We start from the raw sequence: 11,793 nt of genomic DNA on the forward strand, positions 1-11,793 counted from the left end.
CCTACAGTACGTTGTCTTTGCTCATGAAGTCCCCCTGCCCAGAACGCCTTTCCTCGCCAGTGTGGCCTGGCCATCTCTTACTCATCCAAGGCCCAAGTTAAATGTCACCTCTCCTCTGATGCCTTCCCCTTTTGTTCCAGACTTACTCCCATTCCCCCTGTGCTGCCATAGAACTTGGTTCACACCGCTGGTAGGGTAGTCATGGTACGGAACTGTAATTGTGTATTATGTGTTTGCAGTCGCCATTAAAAAATGGTGACCTCCTGGAAGATAAGGATGTGCTTTATTCCTCCTTGTATTAGCCTTTGTTCCCAGAGCATGTGCCGGGTGCCTGGTCCAGGTGGGTGCTCAGTGACTCTCAGTGAACGAGGGGCGGGGTGGATAACCTGGCGGACAAGGGCCTCCCCACCTGCACCTTCCCGACGCAACCTCTAGAGGGCAGTCTCACACCGCACGCGGCTTCTCGAGTCTCTGCCCCCAGTCCTTCCTGTCCACCCTTGGCAACGCCATAGACACAGGCGTCCACGCTTTTCCAAAGTCGTCAGGCCCCTTCGCTCTTACGCAAGACCTACCTGTTTTCACTAACTGAAAGAAACCCAAAGAGGATCTTTGCTTTTATGAAAAAAGTGAAAATAGCCCTTGCTCAGCGTTAGTCTTGCAGCGAGACCGCCAGCAGCACAGCGGCCCCGCCAGGCCCCCCCGCGCCGACCCTCCCAACCACACTTCAGCGTCTCAGCACCCAGCCTCCAGAGCTCTGCGCAGTCTGTGAGCATCTGCTTTATCTCCCTCTGTTTTGTGCATCCATTCGCAAGAAGCGTCCTAAGGTATCAGAAAGGCCTAAACGAATTTTCCATATAAATTAATGGTAATTGCTTCTTCACTTTGTGCCGTTTTGGCTTACAAAAGGTTTCACAGGATCACTCCACTTTTGGATATTGGGGAGAAATCTGTAGATAGATAGATGGGTGGGTGAGTGGGTGGGTGGAAAAACGGGTAGGGTGTGTATGGTCCAGATGGGCTCTGGGGTTGACAAGCTCTGGGACACAGGATCTAAGCAAGCCGGTGTAGGCGCTGGAGGCACTGCGGCCCGTCCCTTAGACACACAGGCTTAGGCCTAGGGACTATGGTTGAAACATGGAAAAATGTTATTGGTTTCAAAATAAAAAGAGAAGATTGCAAAATGTAAACTCAAATATTTAAGTAAATGGCTACAAAACAAAACATCAACTGATCAACTGCAACACCATTTGTGCATAGTTTGTCTGTAACTCACATTGCGTGTGGGATGGGAGTGCATCTTAATATTTTTAACATGATGTGGGCACAAGTGTCAAGGGCCCTGGATGCCCTTGAACAGGCCCTGGGAGGGAGTAAACCCAACAGAGTGTTCTGTGGAAGCCGGAGTCCCAGCCAGAGGGCTCTGGGCGCTGCTCTGGAGCTCAGCCGCCCCGTGGCTGGGTCAGAGGCTGCAGGTCCAGGGCCCCCTCTTCCTGCTGAGGGCTGTGGAGCCAAGCCCAGGAAGATAAGGCTCAGTAACAAAGGCCGCCCTCAACCACCCTTTCCTGATCTTGAGATGAGATGAAAGAGGGGTGGTATTTCATTTACTTAAGTTCCTACCCTGGGGAGATGCCGGATAGGAAAGATGTCCCCTGGGACCTCCCGGGGCCGGGAGTTGGGGGGGGGGGCATGAACAGGAGGCAAGAATGGAACTGAGTGATTCTGAATTTAAGTCTGAACCAGTCGGCATCGGATGGGGACCCAGGCAGGCTTCTGGGAAGAGGAAGCATTTTTTTTTTAAAGATTTTATATATTTATTTGACAGAGAGAGACAGTGAGAGAGGGAATACAAGCGGGGGGGGGGGGTGGGAGAGGGAGAAGCAGGCTTCCCGCTGAGCAGGGAGCCCGATGTGGGGCTCGATCCCAGGACCCCGGGATCATGAGCCGAAGGCAGACGCTGAACTACTGAGCCACCCAGGCGCCCCAAGGGGCAGCATTTTGAGTGGGCCTTGACCGGTGAGTCAGCATCCCTCGGGCAGTAGGTGGAGTGTCCTAAAAGAGCAGGAGAGAGGGAAAGGGAGATTCCAGGGCCAGTCCTCCAGGCCTCCCCAAATGCCTGAGGTATTGTTTCCAATTGACACATGAAGGGACTGAAGATTGGGGAGTTAATTATAGTCACAAAGGCTACTTGCTGAGTGCTCCCTTCCAACCAGACCCTGTGCTAAGCCCCTGACATATATTGTCTCATTTAATCCTCTCAATAACACTAATGCGAAGTAGATGTTATTAGGTTCATTTGACAGACCAGGAAACTGAAGTTTACAGAGCTTAAGGAAGCTGTTGAAAGTCAGGATTCAAGGGCAAGGCTGTCTGACTTCAAACCAGTGTTCCTTTTTTCTTTTAAGTTTTTTTTTTCTTTTCTTAAATTCATTTGAGAGAGAGAGAGAGAGACAGAGAGAGCACAAGCAGGGGGAGAGGGAGAGGGAGAAGCAGACTCCCTGCTGAGCAGGGAGCCCGACGTGGGGCTCAATTCCTAGGACCTGGAGACCACGACCTGAGCTGAAGGCAGACGCTCAACCATCTGAGCCACCCAGGTGCCCCGAAACCAGTGTTCTTGATCCTGATCTCCTACCCTCTTTCAAGGAGGCCTGCCCAGTTTCACGGGGCTATTAATTAAGTGGTGGAGTGGAATATTTATCGAGGGCTTATAATCAATGTGGCGGACGCTGTTCTAAATGCTTTCCACATTTTAACTCATCGAGCTGAAGTAGAGACTATAATTATCATTGCCAAATGGGGAAACTGAGGCCAAGAGACGCTAAGTAATTTGCCTGAAGTTGTTGCAGGGTGGTCTGGTTCCAGGGTCTGGGCTCTTGACCGTGATGCTCTCTCTACTAGCCTGCCTCCTCGATGGAGACAGGAGGTGTGGGGTGGTCAAAACTTGGAGCCAATGGCAGACTCAGGGGGCTAGCGATGTGGTTGGTGGTTTGTGAGGTGTGTGAGGGAGCTGGGATAAGAAAGGACACCCCAACCAAAGGAGATACGGGCTGTTTTCCCCTGCTGTTTCCTCAGAAGGAATTCAATGCTGACTTCCCAAACAAGTCTACTGAGGGCATAACGCCTCCCCAGATATCTTCCTTACAAGGTGTTTTATTAAAGTGGTTTTTAATTAGCAAATACAGCCATTTTGAAATAGGGGCTCCTCTATCTACTTCGGCCATAGCACCGTGAATGCAAGACCTCATCTGAAATAGGGGTTCCTTTTTCCCTTGTGACCAGGGTTGCCTGTCTGCGGGAGCTTTCCTGAATGACTAGCACAGTCCCCCAGTTAGGGTTAGGAAACCTCTTTGTTAAGAGGGATGGGAGCAAGACAGGGCTGTACAGGGAATGGCTGGTGTGGACGTGGTCAGAGATGGACTTAAGTGATGGGAAGGAAACCAACCTTGGCTGTGGCCCCTAATAAATCTATTCAGCTTCTTTGGGACCAGTTGTAGGTTTCCCGGCTCAAAGGAGAATAATGGCAGGTTCATGGGGGTGAAAACTAGGGAGACACAGAGCATATTAATAATGAAGCACATGGGTTCTGAAGTTGGACTGTGTGAACTCAAATCCCAACTCTGTTACTATATGACCTTGGGCAATTTACTCAACGTCTTTCTTGATGTCCCATCTGTAAAATAGGTATATTAATGATATCTTTAATCATGAATTCTTCATTCATTAAGATTAGAGCAATGGCTTGTTGTGGGCATTAAAATCACCAAATACAAAGTGCTTCACACCGCACGCTTACCGTCTAAGCATTCAATGCCAACTAGTTTACTCAAGTCAAAAGGAGATACTGTGTAGTTGATGAGGAACAACAACAGAAACAATCCTATTGTTCGGGCTATATGAACAGAGACTGAAGTTGGCTACAGGTAGAATTTCCCACCCTTTCCCAACAAAGGGTGTGGAGCCCTGAGCAGATTGGAAAAGCTCCTCGGTTTCTTCCTGAGGGCCATGTTCAGCAGGGGGTGGCATGGGGGGGAGTCATTTCTGGGGGCTGGGAGCCGGGAGCTGGAGGTCTTGCCCTGGTGATGGGCACGGCTGTTTGGTTTCCTGAATCCATGGCAGTGGATAAACAGATGTTCTGTTTGGCTCTGCGTCGGGTTTACAGGCAGGAGACGGAGCGCCTGCATTGTCAAGATGCCTGTTTATAGCAGTTTCCTGGACCCGGGTACATTCCTGTTTTACAAGTACTCCTGCCATCCTGCCTAAATCTCCCTCCTGATGAACTGTTACAGTGACTTCTCCTGGGCTGAGTGGGGGCTGAGCTGCGGGAGAGGTGGGGTTGTGTGAGGGGGGCAGCGGGGATGGGTCCCGGTGATGGGGATGATGGGGATGGACCTGGATCTGGGCAGCTTTAGAAGGATTTGTCCTGACTTGAAGGTAGGCTGGAAAGCCTGGCAAGGAAAGGGTTACCGAAGGGGTGGCAAGTGGTGAGGGCAGCTCTGGCCAAGCAGTTCTTATCTTCGGAGAAAGTTTCAGGGTCATTGTCATTGCTGGGACTTTCCTGGACTATGAACTTAATTGCGGAGGACAGAATGGCTGGATGAGAGGAAGTCAGGCTCCAAGCCACACCCACCCCTCCCATCCCCCACAGTGGGGTTTGCTCTTTCCCCAGATGGGTGTGTTACACACCTAAACCCCGCTCCAGCCCCGCCTGCCCGGCTCTGCCACCTTCCTCATCCTCGATAAGCCTTGGCTCCCTCCTCTATAAAAAGGGATAATGGGGCACCTGGGTGGCTCAGTCAGTTAAGCATCTGCCTTCAGCTCAGGTCATGATCTCAGGGTCCTGGGATCGAGCCCCGTGTGGGGCTCCCTGCTCAGCGGGAAGTCTGCTTCTCTCTCCCTCTGCCCCTCCCCTTGCTTATGCTCTCTCTGTTGCCCTAATAAATAAATAAAATCTTTTAAAAAAAAGGGATAACAACAGCACTGACTTACAGTAAACACTCAATATGTATTGGATTTAAATAATATGATAATGAAGAGTCCTGGGGTCAGCGGGGGGTGAGCTTATAGAGAGCCTCTTTCCAGGGGCACAGACCAGGAGGCAGTCAGAGGTGGTAGGGCAGGGAACGACCTCTCAGGGAGCAGATGTTGAAGATGAACGACAACGGATGTGAAATATTGACCTAGGGAAAAGTGCCTGGTGTTTGTCCAGACCAAACCAGTGTGGCAGCTTCCATGGGAGGAGGTGCAGGAAAGGGCCCCGGGTCAGGAGGGCCACGCTCCCGCAGGCTTGCCCAGGGGAACCTCTCTGAGGTCCGGAGGAACTCAGTTACTCCTGCTGGGCACAGACCCTCAGGGAGGATTTAGGGAAGGATGCTTAGGTTGGGAATCTAGGCAGGGACCTTACCTGTGCACACGCATCTAAAAAATTGGTCTTTTTTGGGGCGCCTGGGTGGCTCAGTCATTAAGCGTCTGCCTTCGGCTCAGGTCATGATCCCAGGGTCCTAGGATTGAGCCCCGCATCAGGCTCCCTGCTCCTCGGGAAGCCTGCTTCTCCCTCTCCCACTCCCCCTGCTTGTGTTCCCTCTCTCGCTGTGTCTCTCTCTGTCAAATAAATAAAATCTTTAAAAAATAATAATAATAAATAAATAAATAAATAAAATCTTAAAAAAAAAAGAAACAGATGGGAATGTTAGTAGTGATTGTGTTTGCTTACTAGAACCACTTTTTCTCTCCACTTCATGCATTTCAAATGTTCTTTTTAAAAAAAATTTTAAATAATTTTTTTATTGTTATGTTAATCACCATACATTACATCATTAGTTTTTGATGTAGTGTTCCATGATTCATTGTTTGTGCATAACACCCAGTGCTCCACGCAGAATGTGCCCTCTTTAATACCCATCACCAGGCTAACCCATCCCCCCCCTCCCCTCTAGAACCCTCAGTTTGTTTTTCAGAGTCCATCGTCTCTAATGGTTCGTCTCCCCCTCCGACTTACTCCCCTTCATTCTTCCCCTCCTGCTATCTTCTTCTTCTTTTAAAAAGATTTTTTTTTGTTATTTATTTGAGAAAGAGAGCATGAGTTGGGGGGTGGCAGAGGGAGAAGACTCCCCGCTGAGCAGGGAGCCTGATGTGGGGCTCGATCCCAGGACCCTGAGATCATGAACTGAGCGGAAGGCAGCCACTTAACCGACTGAGCCACCCAGGCGCCCTATTTCAAATGTTAACAAGCATGTAGTGGTTTTTAAAAAGGGCGAAAGTAGGCGCATCTGCATGTCTGTTCAATTCCTAAAATCAAAGGTTTCTTTCCAGCCCTTCCCTCTCAGTATTTGACACTATGTATTGAACCTGTTTCCTGAAGCTGTTTTCTTGCTTGACTTCCAGGCTGTCACTTCTCTCCTGGCTTTTCTCCCCTTCTTGGATGGCTGCCCAACCCCTAAAGTTGATGTTATTCAGGGTCTGTCCTAAACTCATCCTTTCTCTCTTCTCCGGCCAGGCCAGCACCTGCCCTATGTCAACAATAACTTCCAGCCCCAACCCAGCCCTTTGCTGGAACGTTTCTCCCATGGCCTACTGACTATCCCTATGAGTCCCTCAGATTCAACATGCTTAAAACTGAAATTCCCTCCCTGAAAGCCCCTCTTTCTTCTGTATGGTCTCCCTTGGTGGCCTGGGTCAGAACCCTAGGAATTATTCTTCCCCACCTTTTTGTAGTGGGTTGAATGGTGGTCTCCCGCCGTGCCACCGCCCCCCCCCCCCCCAGAGATATCATGTCTTAATCCCCAGAACCTGTGACCATTACCTTATTTGGCTAGAGAGTATTGCCTCATAGGACAGAAGATGTGATCAACTTTTCTCTTGGATTATTCAGGTGACTCCTAAGTCCAATGACAAGTGTCCTTAAGAGACATGCAGAGAACACACACTGGGGAGGTATTGTGGCCATGGAGGCAGATTGGAATGAAGACACAAGTCAAGGAATGCCAACAGCCACTGAAAGAACGGACTGTCCCCGACAGCCTCTGAAGAGAATGTGGTCCTGCCAACAGGTGAAAGAATAATTTTGTTGCTATAAGTCACCCCGTTAGTGTTCATTTGTTATGGCGGCCCTAGGAAATTAATATACCCTCATTCTTTGGCATCTAATGGATCACAAAAACCCTGTTGATTTCAACTCCTTGAACAGATCTGGCTTGTGCTCCCTTGTGCATCTCCAGTCTGGTCCAGGCCCTGGTTATTCTCTTGAACCACGCTCCCTTGTGCATCTCCAGTCTGGTCCAGGCCCTGGTTATTCTCTTGAACCACGCTCCCTTGTGCATCTCCAGTCTGGTCCAGGCCCTGGTTATTCTCTTGAACCGCTGCAGTGAGTGGTCTCCTAACTGGACTTTCTTCCTCCAGGCTTCCCCTGCTTACTATCCCTACCACCCAATTCATTCTCCACAGTGTTCTTACAACCCAGAACCACGCTACAGGGATCATTCTAGAAGACAGACTTGATTACATCATTCCCCTATTAAACATCTCAAAAGCTCTCTATTGCTCCTGTTAAGACCAGGTCCACTTTGTTCCTCAGAATGGGACACAAGGCCCTTCCCAGACTGGTTTGAACCTTCTTTCCAGCCTCCTCTCTTACTGTGCCCCACTAGGGACACAGTACTCTCATCACATGGATGGTGGCAATTCTTTCATCCCAAACTGCTCTTTCGAAGCTCCTGTTTTGTTTTGTTTTGAAGATTTTATTTATTTATTTGAAAGAGGGAATGAGAGAGAGAGAGCACATGAGAGGGGGGAGGGGCAGAGGGAGAAGCAGACTCCCTGCTGAGCAGGGAGCCCGATGCTGGACTCGATCCGGGGACTCCAGGATCATGACCTGAGCCGAAGGCAGTCGCTTAACCAACTGAGCCACTCAGGCGCCCCTGTTTTTTTTTATTTATAAATAACATCTTTTATTTTGAGGTAATTGTAGATTCGCAGGCCAGTTGCCGAAAAGAGTACAGAGAGATCCTATGTACCCTTTACGCAGTTTCCCCCAACATTTTGCAAAACTTTGGTCTAATCTCACAACTGGGATATTGACACTGACCCATCCGATGGTCGTACTGAGATGTCCCGGTTTACTGGCTCTCATTCACGTGTAGTTTCATGCAGTTGTATTGTGTGAAGGTTTCTTATCCACCAGCAGAGTCAGGGTGCAGTTCTGTCACCACATGGACCCCTGACATAGGCCTTTAGACCACACCCCCCTTCCCTTTCCTTCCGAGACTAGCTGCAACCTAAGCTCTGGCAATCACTGGTTTAGTCTCCATTTCTGTAATGTTGAAGTTTCAAGAGTGTTAAGTAAATGGAATGTATAGTATGTAACTTAAAACACTTTGCAAATTTAGCATAATTCCCTGGAGACTACAGTCAAGTTCTTGCATGGATCAGGTTTGTTCCTTTTTATTGTTGAGCAATATTCCATCCTATGTCTTTTTCTTTTTAAAAGATTTTACTTAGGGCACCTGGGTGGCTCAGTCGGTTAAGCGTCTGCCTTGGGCTCAGGTCATGATTCCAGGGTCCTGGGATCGAGCCCTGCTTCGGGCTCCCTGCTCAGCGGGGACCCTGCTTCTCCCTCTCCCTCTGCCTGCCGCTCCCCCTGCTTGTGCTCGCTCTCTGTCAAATAAATAAATAAAACTTTTTTATTTGCCAGAGAGAGAGCAAGAGTGAGAACGAGAGAGAGAGAGCTAAAGGGAAGAGGTTTCTGTGCCACCTAGAGCTCCAACCCGGAATGCTGGGAGTCCTGAAGCCTGGGATCCTGAGACACTCCTATATCCTGACAACCACCATGCTTCCCCACCCTCAATCCTGTCGCTTGAGCTCAAATGAGCTTGTTAGATGTGATTCACCTAGATTATAGTCTTTTGGGACAGAAACTGGTTTCTTTCCTTTTCTTTTTGATTTTTTAAAATTTTTTATTTTGAAATAATTATAGATTCAGGGAAAGTTGCAAAGATAGTACAAAGATGTTTCCTGTCTGCTTCACTCAGTTTCCCCCAATGGTTATGTTTTTTATGTCACTGTAGTATAATACAGAAACCAAGCAAATTACCCTGGTACGATGTGTGTGTCGTTCTCCTTCTGAACTATGACTTTGTTTTCACCAAGAAAGCAGGGGGGAAAGCTTCAGTGGACACAGCCTAAAGGCCCCTGAGTAGGCACTGGCCTAAGGGCCCCTGGAGTGGGGGTGGGTCAGCCCCCTCTTTTTATATTCTAGTACTTCTGCTTAAAGGTCCTTTGCGTTCTGGGCCCCTTCTCTGACTCTACTGCTCCCTCCCCCTTTGTAGAGACCCTCGGAATACAACCCCATTTTTGCCTGCCATTTCTGTTCCTCAACCTCTTCAAAAGCACTCTTTTTTTTTTTTAAGATTTTATTTATTTGAGAGAGAGAGAGACCACAGAGGGAGAGAGAGAAGCAGACTCCCCACTGAGCAGGGAGCCCGAAGTAGGGCTCGATCCCAGGACCCTGAGATCACAACCTGAGCCGAAGGCAGACGCTTCACCAACTGAGCCACCCAGGCACCCCCAAAAGCACTCTTATAAGACATCATTGACTTGGTCACACCTTTGTTAACACTCAGGTCTCACAGCCCTTCCATCCTCAGTCTGTGAGATCACTTCCCTTACCTTTGCATCCTTAAATTGCTTTTGTGGGTGACTGTCTCTTTTCACCATCAGATCAGGAGACCCCTGAAGCCCGAGACGCCCACCCTCAGCAGTTGAAGTGTTCCCTGAGGGCAGAGGGGATGTCTTCATTAATCTTGTAGATACCTCAAGGGAAGAACTTTTTTATTTTTTAAAATCCTGGCCCTGTGCTAGTTCTGCACACTGTGGGTGCTCAATAAATGTTGATTGACTGAGTAAACAATAGACTTAGTCCCCGGAGTGTCATACTCCTTCTTTCCACAGGGAGAAAATAATAACATTAGCCAGAGCAGGCTGGATCCCTTAATATGATTATCTGAAATTTGTGGCTGGTGACTCTCTCCCCCAACTTTATTGGGTACATTCATCTCCACAGAATAGATATTCCCAGAGACCACTAATGCTGCCGGCCCAAATGGTGGACTACTAATGATTGCCCTGACCCTGTTCATCTTGATTCCCTCACAACTGAAGCTGCTGCCTGCTTCCAGCCCAAGACAGGGGGAGGACCCCACGCTGTTGTGGCACAGCCTCTACTGAAATAGGTACACTCTAACCAAGTTTGATAATGTGGGCCCAGCTCTGCGTCTGTATGTAAGACATTCTACCGTGAGTCAATGGATGACCTTGGCAAGTAATTTTTTTAACCTTTTAAAAAATACAACTTCAGATAGAATTCACACAGCGTACAGTTCACGCATTTAAAGTGTATAATTTAGGGCCCCTGGGTGGCTCAGCTGGTTGAGCGACTGATTGCCTTCGGCTCAGGTCATGATCCTGGAGTTCCGGGATCGAGTCCCACATCAAGTCCTACATTGGGCTACCCGCTCAGTTGGGAGTCAGCTTCTCCCTCTGACCCTCCCCCCTCTTGTGTTCTCTCATTCTCTCAAATAAAATATTAAAAAAATAAAGTGTAGCCCCGTATCGGGCTCCCTGCTCGGCGGGAAGCCTGCTTCTCCCTCTCCCTCTCCCCCTGCTTGTGTTCCCTCTCTTGCTGTGTCTCTGTCAAATAAATAAATATAATCTTTAAAAAAATAATAAAGTGTATAATTCAAGTTTGTAGCATATTGAGTTGTGCAACCATCTCCACGATAAATTGTAGAACATTTTCTTTACCCCCCCAAAAGAAACTCCATACCCATGAGCGGTGACTCTCCAATTTCCCCCCAACCCTCAGCCCTAGGAAAACATCTATTTTGTTTCTACAGATTTGCCTATCTTGGGTGTTTCATATAAATGGAATCATATACTACGTGGTCTTTTGTGATGGGCTTCTTCCACTTAGCATGTTTTCAGGGTTCTTCCATGTTGTGACATAGCAATACTCAATTCCTTTTTTTTTTTTTTTTTTAGTGGGCTCCATGCCCAGCGTGGAGCCCAACACGGGGCTTGAACTCACAACACTGAGATCAGAGTTATATGCTTAACCAACTGAGCCACCCAAGGGCCTCTCTTTTTTTTTTAATTTTAAAGTAATCTCTACATTCAATGTGGGGCTCAAAGTCACAACCCCCAGATCACGAATCACATGCTCCATCAGCTGAGTCAGCCAGGTACCCCTCAATCCCTTTTTTTGGCCAAATAATACCTCATCCTCTAGATATACTGTTTTTTATTTACCCATTCATCAGCTGATGGGCATTTGGGTTGTTTCCACTTTAAGCAAGTTATTTCTCCAGGTTTCAACTTACTCATCTATAAAAATGGGAGTTGATAGCCGTCTGCTTCAGAGATTACTGAAAGTAGACATGGAATATATGAATATATGCTTCCTAGTCTGAACTAGGAAGCACACATGCAGAGACATTACATTAATATTTACATGAGAGCAACTGAGAGTGCTGGGGCTTGTGGCCCAAAGTCTGGCCCATTGTTGGTTACTTCAGGGCAATTAGGTGTCTCTGGGTCCCCATGTTGAGGCCTGTTTGCTTTTTTTCTAGGTGGCTGTCTGTATCTCTCAGCCCGGGCCTGTCATCTCATTACCATTTGTTGCTAGGAGACCAGGTTAGAGCTGAGCTCGCCACTGCCACCGGAATCAGAGGGGAAAGATACTGAAACATCAAGGCCGTTTCATGTCATCCTGATTTTTAGCAAGACCAAGGAAAAGTGCTAAAGCCA

General features: G+C 48.3%; 1 long non-coding RNA gene across 1 annotated transcript; it reads left to right on the forward strand.

Moving 5' to 3' along the window:
* The first annotated feature begins 560 nt into the window (after positions 1 to 560).
* On the forward strand, positions 561 to 8,800 carry LOC113939605. The gene is made up of 3 exons (XR_003525303.1): positions 561 to 824; positions 6,866 to 7,043; positions 8,684 to 8,800. It is a non-coding gene; the product is annotated as an uncharacterized LOC113939605 (long non-coding RNA).
* The last annotated feature ends 2,993 nt before the right edge of the window (positions 8,801 to 11,793 follow it).

The sequence above is a fragment of the Zalophus californianus genome, chromosome 16 (genome assembly GCF_009762305.2).
Source record: "Zalophus californianus isolate mZalCal1 chromosome 16, mZalCal1.pri.v2, whole genome shotgun sequence".
NCBI lineage: Eukaryota > Metazoa > Chordata > Mammalia > Carnivora > Otariidae > Zalophus > Zalophus californianus.